The sequence below is a fragment of the Mus caroli genome, unplaced genomic scaffold (assembly GCF_978045245.1).
Source record: "Mus caroli unplaced genomic scaffold, Mus_caroli_1 scaffold_10, whole genome shotgun sequence".
Taxonomy (NCBI): domain Eukaryota; kingdom Metazoa; phylum Chordata; class Mammalia; order Rodentia; family Muridae; genus Mus; species Mus caroli.
This window is the reverse complement of record NW_028227265.1, coordinates 5,760,001-5,778,733: the sequence shown is the minus strand read 5'-3', so window position 1 is coordinate 5,778,733 and position 18,733 is coordinate 5,760,001. Positions and strand designations below refer to the sequence as shown.

Here is an 18,733-nt window from a genome sequence, read left to right as displayed (position 1 = left end):
GCCTTGGCCGCACACACATCTCCCCTCCTCGCTTCTTCTCCCCTCCCTCCCCTCCTGGACGGTTCCACGGGCTTCGTGCAACAGCGCCCTCACCCACCCGGGACTTCCCCTTCCACCCACCCGAGGTCCCTCCCAGCTTCTCAAATCCTGACCCACCCTGGACCTCGGACGTTCCGCCCCACCTCGCCGACTGGTCCACCCACCTACCCACCCACCGTCCCTGTCTGTGCCCAGGACTGGGCCCCTCAGCCCGGGCACGCAAGGGAAGTAAACCCACTGTGGATGGATGGATGGATGGATGGATGGATGGATGGATGGATGGATGGATGGCATCCCAGCCCACCTGGGACACTGGGACACGCACAGCCACACCCAGCGGCACAGGCTAGCCCAAGAGGCACGCACTGCACTGCCCGTGCACTGCCTCCAGAGCGCAAGCACACACCACACCCGGACAGGCACACAAACGTGCCCCCTACCCACCCATGGGCCCACGGAAGCAGACACGTGTCAGGGCACTGCGGCTTGTGCACCCGGACAAAAAAGGAGGACCGGCTGGCTAGACGGAGCAGGCAGCACACAGACACACGCAGACACGCCCACGCACGGGAAACACACACTCACACCACTCACACACTCGCAGTCTGGCCCACCTGCCCCTACCCTCAGGCAAACACACACACACACACACACACACACACACACACACACACGTGTGTACTGGCTGATTGAGCAAGCAAGCACGGAGGGTCGGTCCTCAGCTTACACACAGACACACACACACAGACCCACACACTGGGACCCAGGTGAATTATCAGAAGTCAGGAGGGGCAAAACACATACAACTCTCTCGCACACAGACACACACACACACACACTACCACTCACACAAGGTGGGAGGCAAGTGCGGTGTTGGATGAGGGTGGAGTGTTCAGGCCAGCCTGGGCTCGGTGCAAATGGAGAGAGGCTCTCCCATCCGGTGTCCCGTGTCCCGTGTGCCCTTGCTAGCTAGCTAGCTAGCTCAGCAGGGTGGTGCTGGGGTGGCCAGCACGGTGTGCCCTGCCTTAGGGCTCCGGGAGCCTCCTGTGAGAGGACGAGGGTGGGCTCCTTCGGGGGTGTGGGGTGTGGGGTGTGGATGGGCCTGGCCTGAGCCTGGGTCGCCGGGCGGCCGTGTCCGTGGCCAAAAGGGAGAGAGAGACAGAGGGGAGTCCAAAAAGCCTACAGCACCCGGTATTCCCAGGCGGTCTCCCATCCAAGTACTAACCAGGCCCGACCCTGCTTAGCTTCCGAGATCAGACGAGATCGGGCGCGTTCAGGGTGGTATGGCCGTAGACGAGGGCGGGTGGCGCCGACAAGCCCCAAGAGCCTGCTTCGCGCTCGCTCCTTCGCTCACTCGCCCGCCCGACGCCCGATGCCCGACGCCCGACGCCCCACGACGACGACGAGCTCACACGAGCCCTGAGACCAGAGCCCAGCGCACAGCCCACAGACACACACCACACACCGACACGACACGACATGACACGACACGCCCGGCCCGAGCCCCACCCACACGACACGCCCCAGCCCACGGTGCCTCCTCGCTTCCCGCTGCCTGCCTCACGCTGCCCACAACCTCCCCCAGAGCCCCCACCAGCCCCCCTCTGCCTGCCCTCGAGGCACCACTGGCCCAGCCAGTGAGTGCCAGCCTTGGTCGCACACACATCTCCCCTCCTCGCTTCTTCTCCCCTCCCTCCCCTCCTGGACGGTTCCACGGGCTTCGTGCAACAGCGCCCTCACCCACCCGGGACTTCCCCTTCCACCCACCCGAGGTCCCTCCCAGCTTCTCAAATCCTGACCCACCCTGGACCTCGGACGTTCCGCCCCACCTCGCCGACTGGTCCACCCACCTACCCACCCACCGTCCCTGTCTGTGCCCAGGACTGGGCCCCTCAGCCCGGGCACGCAAGGGAAGTAAACCCACTGTGGATGGATGGATGGATGGATGGATGGATGGATGGATGGATGGATGGCATCCCAGCCCACCTGGGACACTGGGACACGCACAGCCACACCCAGCGGCACAGGCTAGCCCAAGAGGCACGCACTGCACTGCCCGTGCACTGCCTCCAGAGCGCAAGCACACACCACACCCGGACAGGCACACAAACGTGCCCCCTACCCACCCATGGGCCCACGGAAGCAGACACGTGTCAGGGCACTGCGGCTTGTGCACCCGGACAAAAAAGGAGGACCGGCTGGCTAGACGGAGCAGGCAGCACACAGACACACGCAGACACGCCCACGCACGGGAAACACACACTCACACCACTCACACACTCGCAGTCTGGCCCACCTGCCCCTACCCTCAGGCAAACACACACACACACACACACACACACACACACACACACACACACGTGTGTACTGGCTGATTGAGCAAGCAAGCACGGAGGGTCGGTCCTCAGCTTACACACAGACACACACACACAGACCCACACACTGGGACCCAGGTGAATTATCAGAAGTCAGGAGGGGCAAAACACATACAACTCTCTCGCACACAGACACACACACACACACACTACCACTCACACAAGGTGGGAGGCAAGTGCGGTGTTGGATGAGGGTGGAGTGTTCAGGCCAGCCTGGGCTCGGTGCAAATGGAGAGAGGCTCTCCCATCCGGTGTCCCGTGTCCCGTGTGCCCTTGCTAGCTAGCTAGCTAGCTCAGCAGGGTGGTGCTGGGGTGGCCAGCACGGTGTGCCCTGCCTTAGGGCTCCGGGAGCCTCCTGTGAGAGGACGAGGGTGGGCTCCTTCGGGGGTGTGGGGTGTGGGGTGTGGATGGGCCTGGCCTGAGCCTGGGTCGCCGGGCGGCCGTGTCCGTGGCCAAAAGGGAGAGAGAGACAGAGGGGAGTCCAAAAAGCCTACAGCACCCGGTATTCCCAGGCGGTCTCCCATCCAAGTACTAACCAGGCCCGACCCTGCTTAGCTTCCGAGATCAGACGAGATCGGGCGCGTTCAGGGTGGTATGGCCGTAGACGAGGGCGGGTGGCGCCGACAAGCCCCAAGAGCCTGCTGCGCGCGCTCGCTCCTTCGCTCACTCGCCCGCCCGACGCCCGATGCCCGACGCCCGACGCCCCACGACGACGACGAGCTCACACGAGCCCTGAGACCAGAGCCCAGCGCACAGCCCACAGACACACACCACACACCGACACGACACGACATGACACGACACGCCCGGCCCGAGCCCCACCCACACGACACGCCCCAGCCCACGGTGCCTCCTCGCTTCCCGCTGCCTGCCTCACGCTGCCCACAACCTCCCCCAGAGCCCCCACCAGCCCCCCTCTGCCTGCCCTCGAGGCACCACTGGCCCAGCCAGTGAGTGCCAGCCTTGGTCGCACACACATCTCCCCTCCTCGCTTCTTCTCCCCTCCCTCCCCTCCTGGACGGTTCCACGGGCTTCGTGCAACAGCGCCCTCACCCACCCGGGACTTCCCCTTCCACCCACCCGAGGTCCCTCCCAGCTTCTCAAATCCTGACCCACCCTGGACCTCGGACGTTCCGCCCCACCTCGCCGACTGGTCCACCCACCTACCCACCCACCGTCCCTGTCTGTGCCCAGGACTGGGCCCCTCAGCCCGGGCACGCAAGGGAAGTAAACCCACTGTGGATGGATGGATGGATGGATGGATGGATGGATGGATGGATGGATGGCATCCCAGCCCACCTGGGACACTGGGACACGCACAGCCACACCCAGCGGCACAGGCTAGCCCAAGAGGCACGCACTGCACTGCCCGTGCACTGCCTCCAGAGCGCAAGCACACACCACACCCGGACAGGCACACAAACGTGCCCCCTACCCACCCATGGGCCCACGGAAGCAGACACGTGTCAGGGCACTGCGGCTTGTGCACCCGGACAAAAAAGGAGGACCGGCTGGCTAGACGGAGCAGGCAGCACACAGACACACGCAGACACGCCCACGCACGGGAAACACACACTCACACCACTCACACACTCGCAGTCTGGCCCACCTGCCCCTACCCTCAGGCAAACACACACACACACACACACACACACACACACACACACACACGTGTGTACTGGCTGATTGAGCAAGCAAGCACGGAGGGTCGGTCCTCAGCTTACACACAGACACACACACACAGACCCACACACTGGGACCCAGGTGAATTATCAGAAGTCAGGAGGGGCAAAACACATACAACTCTCTCGCACACAGACACACACACACACACACTACCACTCACACAAGGTGGGAGGCAAGTGCGGTGTTGGATGAGGGTGGAGTGTTCAGGCCAGCCTGGGCTCGGTGCAAATGGAGAGAGGCTCTCCCATCCGGTGTCCCGTGTCCCGTGTGCCCTTGCTAGCTAGCTAGCTAGCTCAGCAGGGTGGTGCTGGGGTGGCCAGCACGGTGTGCCCTGCCTTAGGGCTCCGGGAGCCTCCTGTGAGAGGACGAGGGTGGGCTCCTTCGGGGGTGTGGGGTGTGGGGTGTGGATGGGCCTGGCCTGAGCCTGGGTCGCCGGGCGGCCGTGTCCGTGGCCAAAAGGGAGAGAGAGACAGAGGGGAGTCCAAAAAGCCTACAGCACCCGGTATTCCCAGGCGGTCTCCCATCCAAGTACTAACCAGGCCCGACCCTGCTTAGCTTCCGAGATCAGACGAGATCGGGCGCGTTCAGGGTGGTATGGCCGTAGACGAGGGCGGGTGGCGCCGACAAGCCCCAAGAGCCTGCTGCGCACGCTCGCTCCTTCGCTCACTCGCCCGCCCGACGCCCGATGCCCGACGCCCGACGCCCCACGACGACGACGAGCTCACACGAGCCCTGAGACCAGAGCCCAGCGCACAGCCCACAGACACACACCACACACCGACACGACACGACATGACACGACACGCCCGGCCCGAGCCCCACCCACACGACACGCCCCAGCCCACGGTGCCTCCTCGCTTCCCGCTGCCTGCCTCACGCTGCCCACAACCTCCCCCAGAGCCCCCACCAGCCCCCCTCTGCCTGCCCTCGAGGCACCACGGGCCCAGCCAGTGAGTGCCAGCCTTGGCCGCACACACATCTCCCCTCCTCGCTTCTTCTCCCCTCCCTCCCCTCCTGGACGGTTCCACGGGCTTCGTGCAACAGCGCCCTCACCCACCCGGGACTTCCCCTTCCACCCACCCGAGGTCCCTCCCAGCTTCTCAAATCCTGACCCACCCTGGACCTCGGACGTTCCGCCCCACCTCGCCGACTGGTCCACCCACCTACCCACCCACCGTCCCTGTCTGTGCCCAGGACTGGGCCCCTCAGCCCGGGCACGCAAGGGAAGTAAACCCACTGTGGATGGATGGATGGATGGATGGATGGATGGATGGATGGATGGATGGATGGATGGCATCCCAGCCCACCTGGGACACTGGGACACGCACAGCCACACCCAGCGGCACAGGCTAGCCCAAGAGGCACGCACTGCACTGCCCGTGCACTGCCTCCAGAGCGCAAGCACACACCACACCCGGACAGGCACACAAACGTGCCCCCTACCCACCCATGGGCCCACGGAAGCAGACACGTGTCAGGGCACTGCGGCTTGTGCACCCGGACAAAAAAGGAGGACCGGCTGGCTAGACGGAGCAGGCAGCACACAGACACACGCAGACACGCCCACGCACGGGAAACACACACTCACACCACTCACACACTCGCAGTCTGGCCCACCTGCCCCTACCCTCAGGCAAACACACACACACACACACACACACACACACACACACACGTGTGTACTGGCTGATTGAGCAAGCAAGCACGGAGGGTCGGTCCTCAGCTTACACACAGACACACACACACAGACCCACACACTGGGACCCAGGTGAATTATCAGAAGTCAGGAGGGGCAAAACACATACAACTCTCTCGCACACAGACACACACACACACACACTACCACTCACACAAGGTGGGAGGCAAGTGCGGTGTTGGATGAGGGTGGAGTGTTCAGGCCAGCCTGGGCTCGGTGCAAATGGAGAGAGGCTCTCCCATCCGGTGTCCCGTGTCCCGTGTGCCCTTGCTAGCTAGCTAGCTAGCTCAGCAGGGTGGTGCTGGGGTGGCCAGCACGGTGTGCCCTGCCTTAGGGCTCCGGGAGCCTCCTGTGAGAGGACGAGGGTGGGCTCCTTCGGGGGTGTGGGGTGTGGGGTGTGGATGGGCCTGGCCTGAGCCTGGGTCGCCGGGCGGCCGTGTCCGTGGCCAAAAGGGAGAGAGAGACAGAGGGGAGTCCAAAAAGCCTACAGCACCCGGTATTCCCAGGCGGTCTCCCATCCAAGTACTAACCAGGCCCGACCCTGCTTAGCTTCCGAGATCAGACGAGATCGGGCGCGTTCAGGGTGGTATGGCCGTAGACGAGGGCGGGTGGCGCCGACAAGCCCCAAGAGCCTGCTGCGCGCGCTCGCTCCTTCGCTCACTCGCCCGCCCGACGCCCGATGCCCGACGCCCGACGCCCCACGACGACGACGAGCTCACACGAGCCCTGAGACCAGAGCCCAGCGCACAGCCCACAGACACACACCACACACCGACACGACACGACATGACACGACACGCCCGGCCCGAGCCCCACCCACACGACACGCCCCAGCCCACGGTGCCTCCTCGCTTCCCGCTGCCTGCCTCACGCTGCCCACAACCTCCCCCAGAGCCCCCACCAGCCCCCCTCTGCCTGCCCTCGAGGCACCACGGGCCCAGCCAGTGAGTGCCAGCCTTGGCCGCACACACATCTCCCCTCCTCGCTTCTTCTCCCCTCCCTCCCCTCCTGGACGGTTCCACGGGCTTCGTGCAACAGCGCCCTCACCCACCCGGGACTTCCCCTTCCACCCACCCGAGGTCCCTCCCAGCTTCTCAAATCCTGACCCACCCTGGACCTCGGACGTTCCGCCCCACCTCGCCGACTGGTCCACCCACCTACCCACCCACCGTCCCTGTCTGTGCCCAGGACTGGGCCCCTCAGCCCGGGCACGCAAGGGAAGTAAACCCACTGTGGATGGATGGATGGATGGATGGATGGATGGATGGATGGATGGATGGCATCCCAGCCCACCTGGGACACTGGGACACGCACAGCCACACCCAGCGGCACAGGCTAGCCCAAGAGGCACGCACTGCACTGCCCGTGCACTGCCTCCAGAGCGCAAGCACACACCACACCCGGACAGGCACACAAACGTGCCCCCTACCCACCCATGGGCCCACGGAAGCAGACACGTGTCAGGGCACTGCGGCTTGTGCACCCGGACAAAAAAGGAGGACCGGCTGGCTAGACGGAGCAGGCAGCACACAGACACACGCAGACACGCCCACGCACGGGAAACACACACTCACACCACTCACACACTCGCAGTCTGGCCCACCTGCCCCTACCCTCAGGCAAACACACACACACACACACACACACACACACACACACGTGTGTACTGGCTGATTGAGCAAGCAAGCACGGAGGGTCGGTCCTCAGCTTACACACAGACACACACACACAGACCCACACACTGGGACCCAGGTGAATTATCAGAAGTCAGGAGGGGCAAAACACATACAACTCTCTCGCACACAGACACACACACACACACACTACCACTCACACAAGGTGGGAGGCAAGTGCGGTGTTGGATGAGGGTGGAGTGTTCAGGCCAGCCTGGGCTCGGTGCAAATGGAGAGAGGCTCTCCCATCCGGTGTCCCGTGTCCCGTGTGCCCTTGCTAGCTAGCTAGCTAGCTCAGCAGGGTGGTGCTGGGGTGGCCAGCACGGTGTGCCCTGCCTTAGGGCTCCGGGAGCCTCCTGTGAGAGGACGAGGGTGGGCTCCTTCGGGGGTGTGGGGTGTGGGGTGTGGATGGGCCTGGCCTGAGCCTGGGTCGCCGGGCGGCCGTGTCCGTGGCCAAAAGGGAGAGAGAGACAGAGGGGAGTCCAAAAAGCCTACAGCACCCGGTATTCCCAGGCGGTCTCCCATCCAAGTACTAACCAGGCCCGACCCTGCTTAGCTTCCGAGATCAGACGAGATCGGGCGCGTTCAGGGTGGTATGGCCGTAGACGAGGGCGGGTGGCGCCGACAAGCCCCAAGAGCCTGCTGCGCACGCTCGCTCCTTCGCTCACTCGCCCGCCCGACGCCCGATGCCCGACGCCCGACGCCCCACGACGACGACGAGCTCACACGAGCCCTGAGACCAGAGCCCAGCGCACAGCCCACAGACACACACCACACACCGACACGACACGACATGACACGACACGCCCGGCCCGAGCCCCACCCACACGACACGCCCCAGCCCACGGTGCCTCCTCGCTTCCCGCTGCCTGCCTCACGCTGCCCACAACCTCCCCCAGAGCCCCCACCAGCCCCCCTCTGCCTGCCCTCGAGGCACCACGGGCCCAGCCAGTGAGTGCCAGCCTTGGCCGCACACACATCTCCCCTCCTCGCTTCTTCTCCCCTCCCTCCCCTCCTGGACGGTTCCACGGGCTTCGTGCAACAGCGCCCTCACCCACCCGGGACTTCCCCTTCCACCCACCCGAGGTCCCTCCCAGCTTCTCAAATCCTGACCCACCCTGGACCTCGGACGTTCCGCCCCACCTCGCCGACTGGTCCACCCACCTACCCACCCACCGTCCCTGTCTGTGCCCAGGACTGGGCCCCTCAGCCCGGGCACGCAAGGGAAGTAAACCCACTGTGGATGGATGGATGGATGGATGGATGGATGGATGGATGGATGGATGGATGGCATCCCAGCCCACCTGGGACACTGGGACACGCACAGCCACACCCAGCGGCACAGGCTAGCCCAAGAGGCACGCACTGCACTGCCCGTGCACTGCCTCCAGAGCGCAAGCACACACCACACCCGGACAGGCACACAAACGTGCCCCCTACCCACCCATGGGCCCACGGAAGCAGACACGTGTCAGGGCACTGCGGCTTGTGCACCCGGACAAAAAAGGAGGACCGGCTGGCTAGACGGAGCAGGCAGCACACAGACACACGCAGACACGCCCACGCACGGGAAACACACACTCACACCACTCACACACTCGCAGTCTGGCCCACCTGCCCCTACCCTCAGGCAAACACACACACACACACACACACACACACACACACACGTGTGTACTGGCTGATTGAGCAAGCAAGCACGGAGGGTCGGTCCTCAGCTTACACACAGACACACACACACAGACCCACACACTGGGACCCAGGTGAATTATCAGAAGTCAGGAGGGGCAAAACACATACAACTCTCTCGCACACAGACACACACACACACACACTACCACTCACACAAGGTGGGAGGCAAGTGCGGTGTTGGATGAGGGTGGAGTGTTCAGGCCAGCCTGGGCTCGGTGCAAATGGAGAGAGGCTCTCCCATCCGGTGTCCCGTGTCCCGTGTGCCCTTGCTAGCTAGCTAGCTAGCTCAGCAGGGTGGTGCTGGGGTGGCCAGCACGGTGTGCCCTGCCTTAGGGCTCCGGGAGCCTCCTGTGAGAGGACGAGGGTGGGCTCCTTGGGGGGTGTGGGGTGTGGGGTGTGGATGGGCCTGGCCTGAGCCTGGGTCGCCGGGCGGCCGTGTCCGTGGCCAAAAGGGAGAGAGAGACAGAGGGGAGTCAGTCCAAAAAGCCTACAGCACCCGGTATTCCCAGGCGGTCTCCCATCCAAGTACTAACCAGGCCCGACCCTGCTTAGCTTCCGAGATCAGGCGCGTTCAGGGTGGTATGGCCGTAGACGAGGGCAGGTGGCGCCGACAAGCCCCAAGAGCCTGCTGCGCGCGCTCGCTCCTTCGCTCACTCGCCCGCCCGACGCCCGATGCCCGACGCCCCACGACGATGACGACGAGCTCACACGAGCCCTGAGACCAGAGCCCAGCGCACAGCCCACAGACACACACCACACACCGACACGACACGACACCACACGACACGCCCGGCCCGAGCCCCACCCACACGACACGCCCCAGCCCACGGTGCCTCCTCGCTTCCCGCTGCCTGCCTCACGCTGCCCACAACCTCCCCCAGAGCCCCCACCAGCCCCCCTCTGCCTGCCCTCGAGGCACCACGGGCCCAGCCAGTGAGTGCCAGCCTTGGCCGCACACACATCTCCCCTCCTCGCTTCTTCTCCCCTCCCTCCCCTCCTGGACGGTTCCACGGGCTTCGTGCAACAGCGCCCTCACCCACCCGGGACTTCCCCTTCCACCCACCCGAGGTCCCTCCCAGCTTCTCAAATCCTGACCCACCCTGGACCTCGGACGTTCCGCCCCACCTCGCCGACTGGTCCACCCACCGTCCCTGTGCCCAGGACTGGGCCCCTCAGCCCGGGCACGCAAGGGAAGTAAACCCACTGTGGATGGATGGATGGATGGATGGATGGATGGATGGATGGATGGATGGCATCCCAGCCCACCTGGGACACTGGGACACGCACAGCCACACCCAGCGGCACAGGCTAGCCCAAGAGGCACGCACTGCACTGCCCGTGCACTGCCTCCAGAGCGCAAGCACACACCACACCCGGACAGGCACACAAACGTGCCCCCTACCCACCCATGGGCCCACGGAAGCAGACACGTGTCAGGGCACTGCGGCTTGTGCACCCGGACAAAAAAGGAGGACCGGCTGGCTAGACGGAGCAGGCAGCACACAGACACACGCAGACACGCCCACGCACGGGAAACACACACTCACACCACTCACACACTCGCAGTCTGGCCCACCTGCCCCTACCCTCAGGCAAACACACACACACACACACACACACACACACACACGTGTGTACTGGCTGATTGAGCAAGCAAGCACGGAGGGTCGGTCCTCAGCTTACACACAGACACACACACAGACCCACACACTGGGACCCAGGTGAATTAGCAGAAGTCAGGAGGGGCAAAACACATACAACTCTCTCGCACACAGACACACAGACACACACACACACTACCACTCACACAAGGTGGGAGGCAAGTGCGGTGTTGGATGAGGGTGGAGTGTTCAGGCCAGCCTGGGCTCGGTGCAAATGGAGAGAGGCTCTCCCATCCGGTGTCCCGTGTCCCGTGTGCCCTTGCTAGCTAGCTAGCTAGCTCAGCAGGGTGGTGCTGGGGTGGCCAGCATGGTGTGCCCTGCCTTAGGGCTCCGGGAGCCTCCTGTGAGAGGGCAAGCCTGTGAGAGGACGAGGGTGGGCTCCTTGGGGGGTGTGGGGTGTGGGGTGTGGATGGGCCTGGCCTGAGCCTGGGTCGCCGGGCGGCCGTGTCCGTGGCCAAAAGGGAGAGAGAGACAGAGGGGAGTCAGTCCAAAAAGCCTACAGCACCCGGTATTCCCAGGCGGTCTCCCATCCAAGTACTAACCAGGCCCGACCCTGCTTAGCTTCCGAGATCAGGCGCGTTCAGGGTGGTATGGCCGTAGACGAGGGCAGGTGGCGCCGACAAGCCCCAAGAGCCTGCTTCGCGCTCGCTCCTTCGCTCACTCGCCCGCCCGACGCCCGATGCCCGACGCCCGACGCCCCACGACGACGACGAGCTCACACGAGCCCTGAGACCAGAGCCCAGCGCACAGCCCACAGACACACACCACACACCGACACGACACGACACCACACGACACGCCCGGCCCGAGCCCCACCCACACGACACGCCCCAGCCCACGGTGCCTCCTCGCTTCCCGCTGCCTGCCTCACGCTGCCCACAACCTCCCCCAGAGCCCCCACCAGCCCCCCTCTGCCTGCCCTCGAGGCACCACGGGCCCAGCCAGTGAGTGCCAGCCTTGGCCGCACACACATCTCCCCTCCTCGCTTCTTCTCCCCTCCCTCCCCTCCTGGACGGTTCCACGGGCTTCGTGCAACAGCGCCCTCACCCACCCGGGACTTCCCCTTCCACCCACCCGAGGTCCCTCCCAGCTTCTCAAATCCTGACCCACCCTGGACCTCGGACGTTCCGCCCCACCTCGCCGACTGGTCCACCCACCGTCCCTGTGCCCAGGACTGGGCCCCTCAGCCCGGGCACGCAAGGGAAGTAAACCCACTGTGGATGGATGGATGGATGGATGGATGGATGGATGGATGGATGGATGGCATCCCAGCCCACCTGGGACACTGGGACACGCACAGCCACACCCAGCGGCACAGGCTAGCCCAAGAGGCACGCACTGCACTGCCCGTGCACTGCCTCCAGAGCGCAAGCACACACCACACCCGGACAGGCACACAAACGTGCCCCCTACCCACCCATGGGCCCACGGAAGCAGACACGTGTCAGGGCACTGCGGCTTGTGCACCCGGACAAAAAAGGAGGACCGGCTGGCTAGACGGAGCAGGCAGCACACAGACACACGCAGACACGCCCACGCACGGGAAACACACACTCACACCACTCACACACTCGCAGTCTGGCCCACCTGCCCCTACCCTCAGGCAAACACACACACACACACACACACACACACACACACACACGTGTGTACTGGCTGATTGAGCAAGCAAGCACGGAGGGTCGGTCCTCAGCTTACACACAGACACACACACAGACCCACACACTGGGACCCAGGTGAATTAGCAGAAGTCAGGAGGGGCAAAACACATACAACTCTCTCGCACACAGACACACAGACACACACACACACTACCACTCACACAAGGTGGGAGGCAAGTGCGGTGTTGGATGAGGGTGGAGTGTTCAGGCCAGCCTGGGCTCGGTGCAAATGGAGAGAGGCTCTCCCATCCGGTGTCCCGTGTCCCGTGTGCCCTTGCTAGCTAGCTAGCTAGCTCAGCAGGGTGGTGCTGGGGTGGCCAGCATGGTGTGCCCTGCCTTAGGGCTCCGGGAGCCTCCTGTGAGAGGGCAAGCCTGTGAGAGGACGAGGGTGGGCTCCTTGGGGGGTGTGGGGTGTGGGGTGTGGGGTGTGGATGGGCCTGGCCTGAGCCTGGGTCGCCGGGCGGCCGTGTCCGTGGCCAAAAGGGAGAGAGAGACAGAGGGGAGTCCAAAAAGCCTACAGCACCCGGTATTCCCAGGCGGTCTCCCATCCAAGTACTAACCAGGCCCGACCCTGCTTAGCTTCCGAGATCAGACGAGATCGGGCGCGTTCAGGGTGGTATGGCCGTAGACGAGGGCGGGTGGCGCCGACAAGCCCCAAGAGCCTGCTGCGCGCGCTCGCTCCTTCGCTCACTCGCCCGCCCGACGCCCGATGCCCGACGCCCCACGACGACGACGAGCTCACACGAGCCCTGAGACCAGAGCCCAGCGCACAGCCCACAGACACACACCACACACCGACACGACACGACACGCCCGGCCCGAGCCCCACCCACACGACACGCCCCAGCCCACGCTGCCCACAACCTCCCCCAGAGCCCCCACCAGCCCCCCTCTGCCTGCCCTCGAGGCACCACGGGCCCAGCCAGTGAGTGCCAGCCTTGGCCGCACACACATCTCCCCTCCTCGCTTCTTCTCCCCTCCCTCCCCTCCTGGACGGATCCACGGGCTTCGTGCAACAGCGCCCTCACCCACCCGGGACTTCCCCTTCCACCCACCCGAGGTCCCTCCCAGCTTCTCAAATCCTGACCCACCCTGGACCTCGGACGTTCCGCCCCACCTCGCCGACTGGTCACCCACCTACCCACCCACCGTCCCTGTCTGTGCCCAGGACTGGGCCCCTCAGCCCGGGCACACAAGGGAAGTAAACCCACTGTGGATGGATGGATGGATGGATGGATGGATGGATGGATGGATGGATGGATGGCATCCCAGCCCACCTGGGACACTGGGACACGCACAGCCACACCCAGCGGCACAGGCTAGCCCAAGAGGCACGCACTGCACTGCCCGTGCACTGCCTCCAGAGCGCAAGCACACACCACACCCGGACAGGCACACAAACGTGCCCCCTACCCACCCATGGGCCCACGGAAGCAGACACGTGTCAGGGCACTGCGGCTTGTGCACCCGGACAAAAAAGGAGGACCGGCTGGCTAGACGGAGCAGGCAGCACACAGACACACGCAGACACGCCCACGCACGGGAAACACACACTCACACCACTCACACACTCGCAGTCTGGCCCACCTGCCCCTACCCTCAGGCAAACACACACACACACACACACACACACACACACACACACACACACACGTGTGTACTGGCTGATTGAGCAAGCAAGCACGGAGGGTCGGTCCTCAGCTTACACACAGACACACACACAGACCCACACACTGGGACCCAGGTGAATTAGCAGAAGTCAGGAGGGGCAAAACACATACAACTCTCTCGCACACAGACACACACACACACTACCACTCACACAAGGTGGGAGGCAAGTGCGGTGTTGGATGAGGGTGGAGTGTTCAGGCCAGCCTGGGCTCGGTGCAAATGGAGAGAGGCTCTCCCATCCGGTGTCCCGTGTCCCGTGTGCCCTTGCTAGCTAGCTAGCTAGCTCAGCAGGGTGGTGCTGGGGTGGCCAGCATGGTGTGCCCTGCCTTAGGGCTCCGGGAGCCTCCTGTGAGAGGGCAAGCCTGTGAGAGGACGAGGGTGGGCTCCTTGGGGGGTGTGGGGTGTGGGGTGTGGGGTGTGGATGGGCCTGGCCTGAGCCTGGGTCGCCGGGCGGCCGTGTCCGTGGCCAAAAGGGAGAGAGAGACAGAGGGGAGTCCAAAAAGCCTACAGCACCCGGTATTCCCAGGCGGTCTCCCATCCAAGTACTAACCAGGCCCGACCCTGCTTAGCTTCCGAGATCAGACGAGATCGGGCGCGTTCAGGGTGGTATGGCCGTAGACGAGGGCGGGTGGCGCCGACAAGCCCCAAGAGCCTGCTTCGCGCTCGCTCCTTCGCTCACTCGCCCGCCCGACGCCCGATGCCCGACGCCCGACGCCCCACGACGACGACGAGCTCACACGAGCCCTGAGACCAGAGCCCAGCGCACAGCCCACAGACACACACCACACACCGACACGACACGACATGACACGACACGCCCGGCCCGAGCCCCACCCACACGACACGCCCCAGCCCACGGTGCCTCCTCGCTTCCCGCTGCCTGCCTCACGCTGCCCACAACCTCCCCCAGAGCCCCCACCAGCCCCCCTCTGCCTGCCCTCGAGGCACCACGGGCCCAGCCAGTGAGTGCCAGCCTTGGCCGCACACACATCTCCCCTCCTCGCTTCTTCTCCCCTCCCTCCCCTCCTGGACGGTTCCACGGGCTTCGTGCAACAGCGCCCTCACCCACCCGGGACTTCCCCTTCCACCCACCCGAGGTCCCTCCCAGCTTCTCAAATCCTGACCCACCCTGGACCTCGGACGTTCCGCCCCACCTCGCCGACTGGTCCACCCACCTACCCACCCACCGTCCCTGTCTGTGCCCAGGACTGGGCCCCTCAGCCCGGGCACGCAAGGGAAGTAAACCCACTGTGGATGGATGGATGGATGGATGGATGGATGGATGGATGGATGGATGGATGGCATCCCAGCCCACCTGGGACACTGGGACACGCACAGCCACACCCAGCGGCACAGGCTAGCCCAAGAGGCACGCACTGCACTGCCCGTGCACTGCCTCCAGAGCGCAAGCACACACCACACCCGGACAGGCACACAAACGTGCCCCCTACCCACCCATGGGCCCACGGAAGCAGACACGTGTCAGGGCACTGCGGCTTGTGCACCCGGACAAAAAAGGAGGACCGGCTGGCTAGACGGAGCAGGCAGCACACAGACACACGCAGACACGCCCACGCACGGGAAACACACACTCACACCACTCACACACTCGCAGTCTGGCCCACCTGCCCCTACCCTCAGGCAAACACACACACACACACACACACACACACACACACACGTGTGTACTGGCTGATTGAGCAAGCAAGCACGGAGGGTCGGTCCTCAGCTTACACACAGACACACACACACAGACCCACACACTGGGACCCAGGTGAATTATCAGAAGTCAGGAGGGGCAAAACACATACAACTCTCTCGCACACAGACACACACACACACACACTACCACTCACACAAGGTGGGAGGCAAGTGCGGTGTTGGATGAGGGTGGAGTGTTCAGGCCAGCCTGGGCTCGGTGCAAATGGAGAGAGGCTCTCCCATCCGGTGTCCCGTGTCCCGTGTGCCCTTGCTAGCTAGCTAGCTAGCTCAGCAGGGTGGTGCTGGGGTGGCCAGCACGGTGTGCCCTGCCTTAGGGCTCCGGGAGCCTCCTGTGAGAGGACGAGGGTGGGCTCCTTGGGGGGTGTGGGGTGTGGGGTGTGGATGGGCCTGGCCTGAGCCTGGGTCGCCGGGCGGCCGTGTCCGTGGCCAAAAGGGAGAGAGAGACAGAGGGGAGTCAGTCCAAAAAGCCTACAGCACCCGGTATTCCCAGGCGGTCTCCCATCCAAGTACTAACCAGGCCCGACCCTGCTTAGCTTCCGAGATCAGGCGCGTTCAGGGTGGTATGGCCGTAGACGAGGGCAGGTGGCGCCGACAAGCCCCAAGAGCCTGCTGCGCGCGCTCGCTCCTTCGCTCACTCGCCCGCCCGACGCCCGATGCCCGACGCCCCACGACGATGACGACGAGCTCACACGAGCCCTGAGACCAGAGCCCAGCGCACAGCCCACAGACACACACCACACACCGACACGACACGACACCACACGACACGCCCGGCCCGAGCCCCACCCACACGACACGCCCCAGCCCACGGTGCCTCCTCGCTTCCCGCTGCCTGCCTCACGCTGCCCACAACCTCCCCCAGAGCCCCCACCAGCCCCCCTCTGCCTGCCCTCGAGGCACCACGGGCCCAGCCAGTGAGTGCCAGCCTTGGCCGCACACACATCTCCCCTCCTCGCTTCTTCTCCCCTCCCTCCCCTCCTGGACGGTTCCACGGGCTTCGTGCAACAGCGCCCTCACCCACCCGGGACTTCCCCTTCCACCCACCCGAGGTCCCTCCCAGCTTCTCAAATCCTGACCCACCCTGGACCTCGGACGTTCCGCCCCACCTCGCCGACTGGTCCACCCACCGTCCCTGTGCCCAGGACTGGGCCCCTCAGCCCGGGCACGCAAGGGAAGTAAACCCACTGTGGATGGATGGATGGATGGATGGATGGATGGATGGATGGATGGATGGCATCCCAGCCCACCTGGGACACTGGGACACGCACAGCCACACCCAGCGGCACAGGCTAGCCCAAGAGGCACGCACTGCACTGCCCGTGCACTGCCTCCAGAGCGCAAGCACACACCACACCCGGACAGGCACACAAACGTGCCCCCTACCCACCCATGGGCCCACGGAAGCAGACACGTGTCAGGGCACTGCGGCTTGTGCACCCGGACAAAAAAGGAGGACCGGCTGGCTAGACGGAGCAGGCAGCACACAGACACACGCAGACACGCCCACGCACGGGAAACACACACTCACACCACTCACACACTCGCAGTCTGGCCCACCTGCCCCTACCCTCAGGCAAACACACACACACACACACACACACACACACACACGTGTGTACTGGCTGATTGAGCAAGCAAGCACGGAGGGTCGGTCCTCAGCTTACACACAGACACACACACAGACCCACACACTGGGACCCAGGTGAATTAGCAGAAGTCAGGAGGGGCAAAACACATACAACTCTCTCGCACACAGACACACAGACACACACACACACTACCACTCACACAAGGTGGGAGGCAAGTGCGGTGTTGGATGAGGGTGGAGTGTTCAGGCCAGCCTGGGCTCGGTGCAAATGGAGAGAGGCTCTCCCATCCGGTGTCCCGTGTCCCGTGTGCCCTTGCTAGCTAGCTAGCTAGCTCAGCAGGGTGGTGCTGGGGTGGCCAGCATGGTGTGCCCTGCCTTAGGGCTCCGGGAGCCTCCTGTGAGAGGGCAAGCCTGTGAGAGGACGAGGGTGGGCTCCTTGGGGGGTGTGGGGTGTGGGGTGTGGATGGGCCTGGCCTGAGCCTGGGTCGCCGGGCGGCCGTGTCCGTGGCCAAAAGGGAGAGAGAGACAGAGGGGAGTCAGTCCAAAAAGCCTACAGCACCCGGTATTCCCAGGCGGTCTCCCATCCAAGTACTAACCAGGCCCGACCCTGCTTAGCTTCCGAGATCAGGCGCGTTCAGGGTGGTATGGCCGTAGACGAGGGCAGGTGGCGCCGACAAGCCCCAAGAGCCTGCTTCGCGCTCGCTCCTTCGCTCACTCGCCCGCCCGACGCCCGATGCCCGACGCCCGACGCCCCACGACGACGACGAGCTCACACGAGCCCTGAGACCAGAGCCCAGCGCACAGCCCACAGACACACACCACACACCGACACGACACGACACCACACGACACGCCCGGCCCGAGCCCCACCCACACGACACGCCCCAGCCCACGGTGCCTCCTCGCTTCCCGCTGCCTGCCTCACGCTGCCCACAACCTCCCCCAGAGCCCCCACCAGCCCCCCTCTGCCTGCCCTCGAGGCACCACGGGCCCAGCCAGTGAGTGCCAGCCTTGGCCGCACACACATCTCCCCTCCTCGCTTCTTCTCCCCTCCCTCCCCTCCTGGACGGTTCCACGGGCTTCGTGCAACAGCGCCCTCACCCACCCGGGACTTCCCCTTCCACCCACCCGAGGTCCCTCCCAGCTTCTCAAATCCTGACCCACCCTGGACCTCGGACGTTCCGCCCCACCTCGCCGACTGGTCCACCCACCGTCCCTGTGCCCAGGACTGGGCCCCTCAGCCCGGGCACGCAAGGGAAGTAAACCCAC

At 64.6% G+C, this 18,733-nt stretch overlaps 7 non-coding genes and 4 pseudogenes across 7 annotated transcripts; all 11 read right to left on the bottom strand.

Annotated features, from left to right (window-relative positions):
- Positions 1–1,215: 1,215 nt before the first annotated feature.
- Positions 1,216–1,334, bottom strand: LOC147002256 (5S ribosomal RNA). The gene has a single exon (XR_015048787.1). It is a non-coding gene; the product is annotated as a 5S ribosomal RNA (ribosomal RNA).
- A 1,567-nt stretch (positions 1,335–2,901) lies between these two features.
- On the bottom strand, positions 2,902–3,020 carry LOC147002255 (5S ribosomal RNA). The gene has a single exon (XR_015048786.1). It is a non-coding gene; the product is annotated as a 5S ribosomal RNA (ribosomal RNA).
- A 1,567-nt stretch (positions 3,021–4,587) lies between these two features.
- Positions 4,588–4,706, bottom strand: LOC147002254 (5S ribosomal RNA). Its single transcript, XR_015048785.1, has one exon. It is a non-coding gene; the product is annotated as a 5S ribosomal RNA (ribosomal RNA).
- Positions 4,707–6,277: 1,571 nt separating this feature from the next.
- Positions 6,278–6,396, bottom strand: LOC147002253 (5S ribosomal RNA). The gene has a single exon (XR_015048784.1). It is a non-coding gene; the product is annotated as a 5S ribosomal RNA (ribosomal RNA).
- A 1,561-nt stretch (positions 6,397–7,957) lies between these two features.
- Positions 7,958–8,076, bottom strand: LOC147002252 (5S ribosomal RNA). Its single transcript, XR_015048783.1, has one exon. It is a non-coding gene; the product is annotated as a 5S ribosomal RNA (ribosomal RNA).
- A 1,569-nt stretch (positions 8,077–9,645) lies between these two features.
- On the bottom strand, positions 9,646–9,754 carry LOC147002251 (5S ribosomal RNA; annotated as a pseudogene).
- Positions 9,755–11,315: 1,561 nt separating this feature from the next.
- LOC147002250 (5S ribosomal RNA) lies at positions 11,316–11,424 on the bottom strand (annotated as a pseudogene).
- Positions 11,425–12,994: 1,570 nt separating this feature from the next.
- Positions 12,995–13,113, bottom strand: LOC147002249 (5S ribosomal RNA). Its single transcript, XR_015048782.1, has one exon. It is a non-coding gene; the product is annotated as a 5S ribosomal RNA (ribosomal RNA).
- A 1,542-nt stretch (positions 13,114–14,655) lies between these two features.
- LOC147002248 (5S ribosomal RNA) lies at positions 14,656–14,774 on the bottom strand. Its single transcript, XR_015048781.1, has one exon. It is a non-coding gene; the product is annotated as a 5S ribosomal RNA (ribosomal RNA).
- A 1,567-nt stretch (positions 14,775–16,341) lies between these two features.
- On the bottom strand, positions 16,342–16,450 carry LOC147002247 (5S ribosomal RNA; annotated as a pseudogene).
- Positions 16,451–18,011: 1,561 nt separating this feature from the next.
- Positions 18,012–18,120, bottom strand: LOC147002246 (5S ribosomal RNA; annotated as a pseudogene).
- Positions 18,121–18,733: the final 613 nt, after the last annotated feature.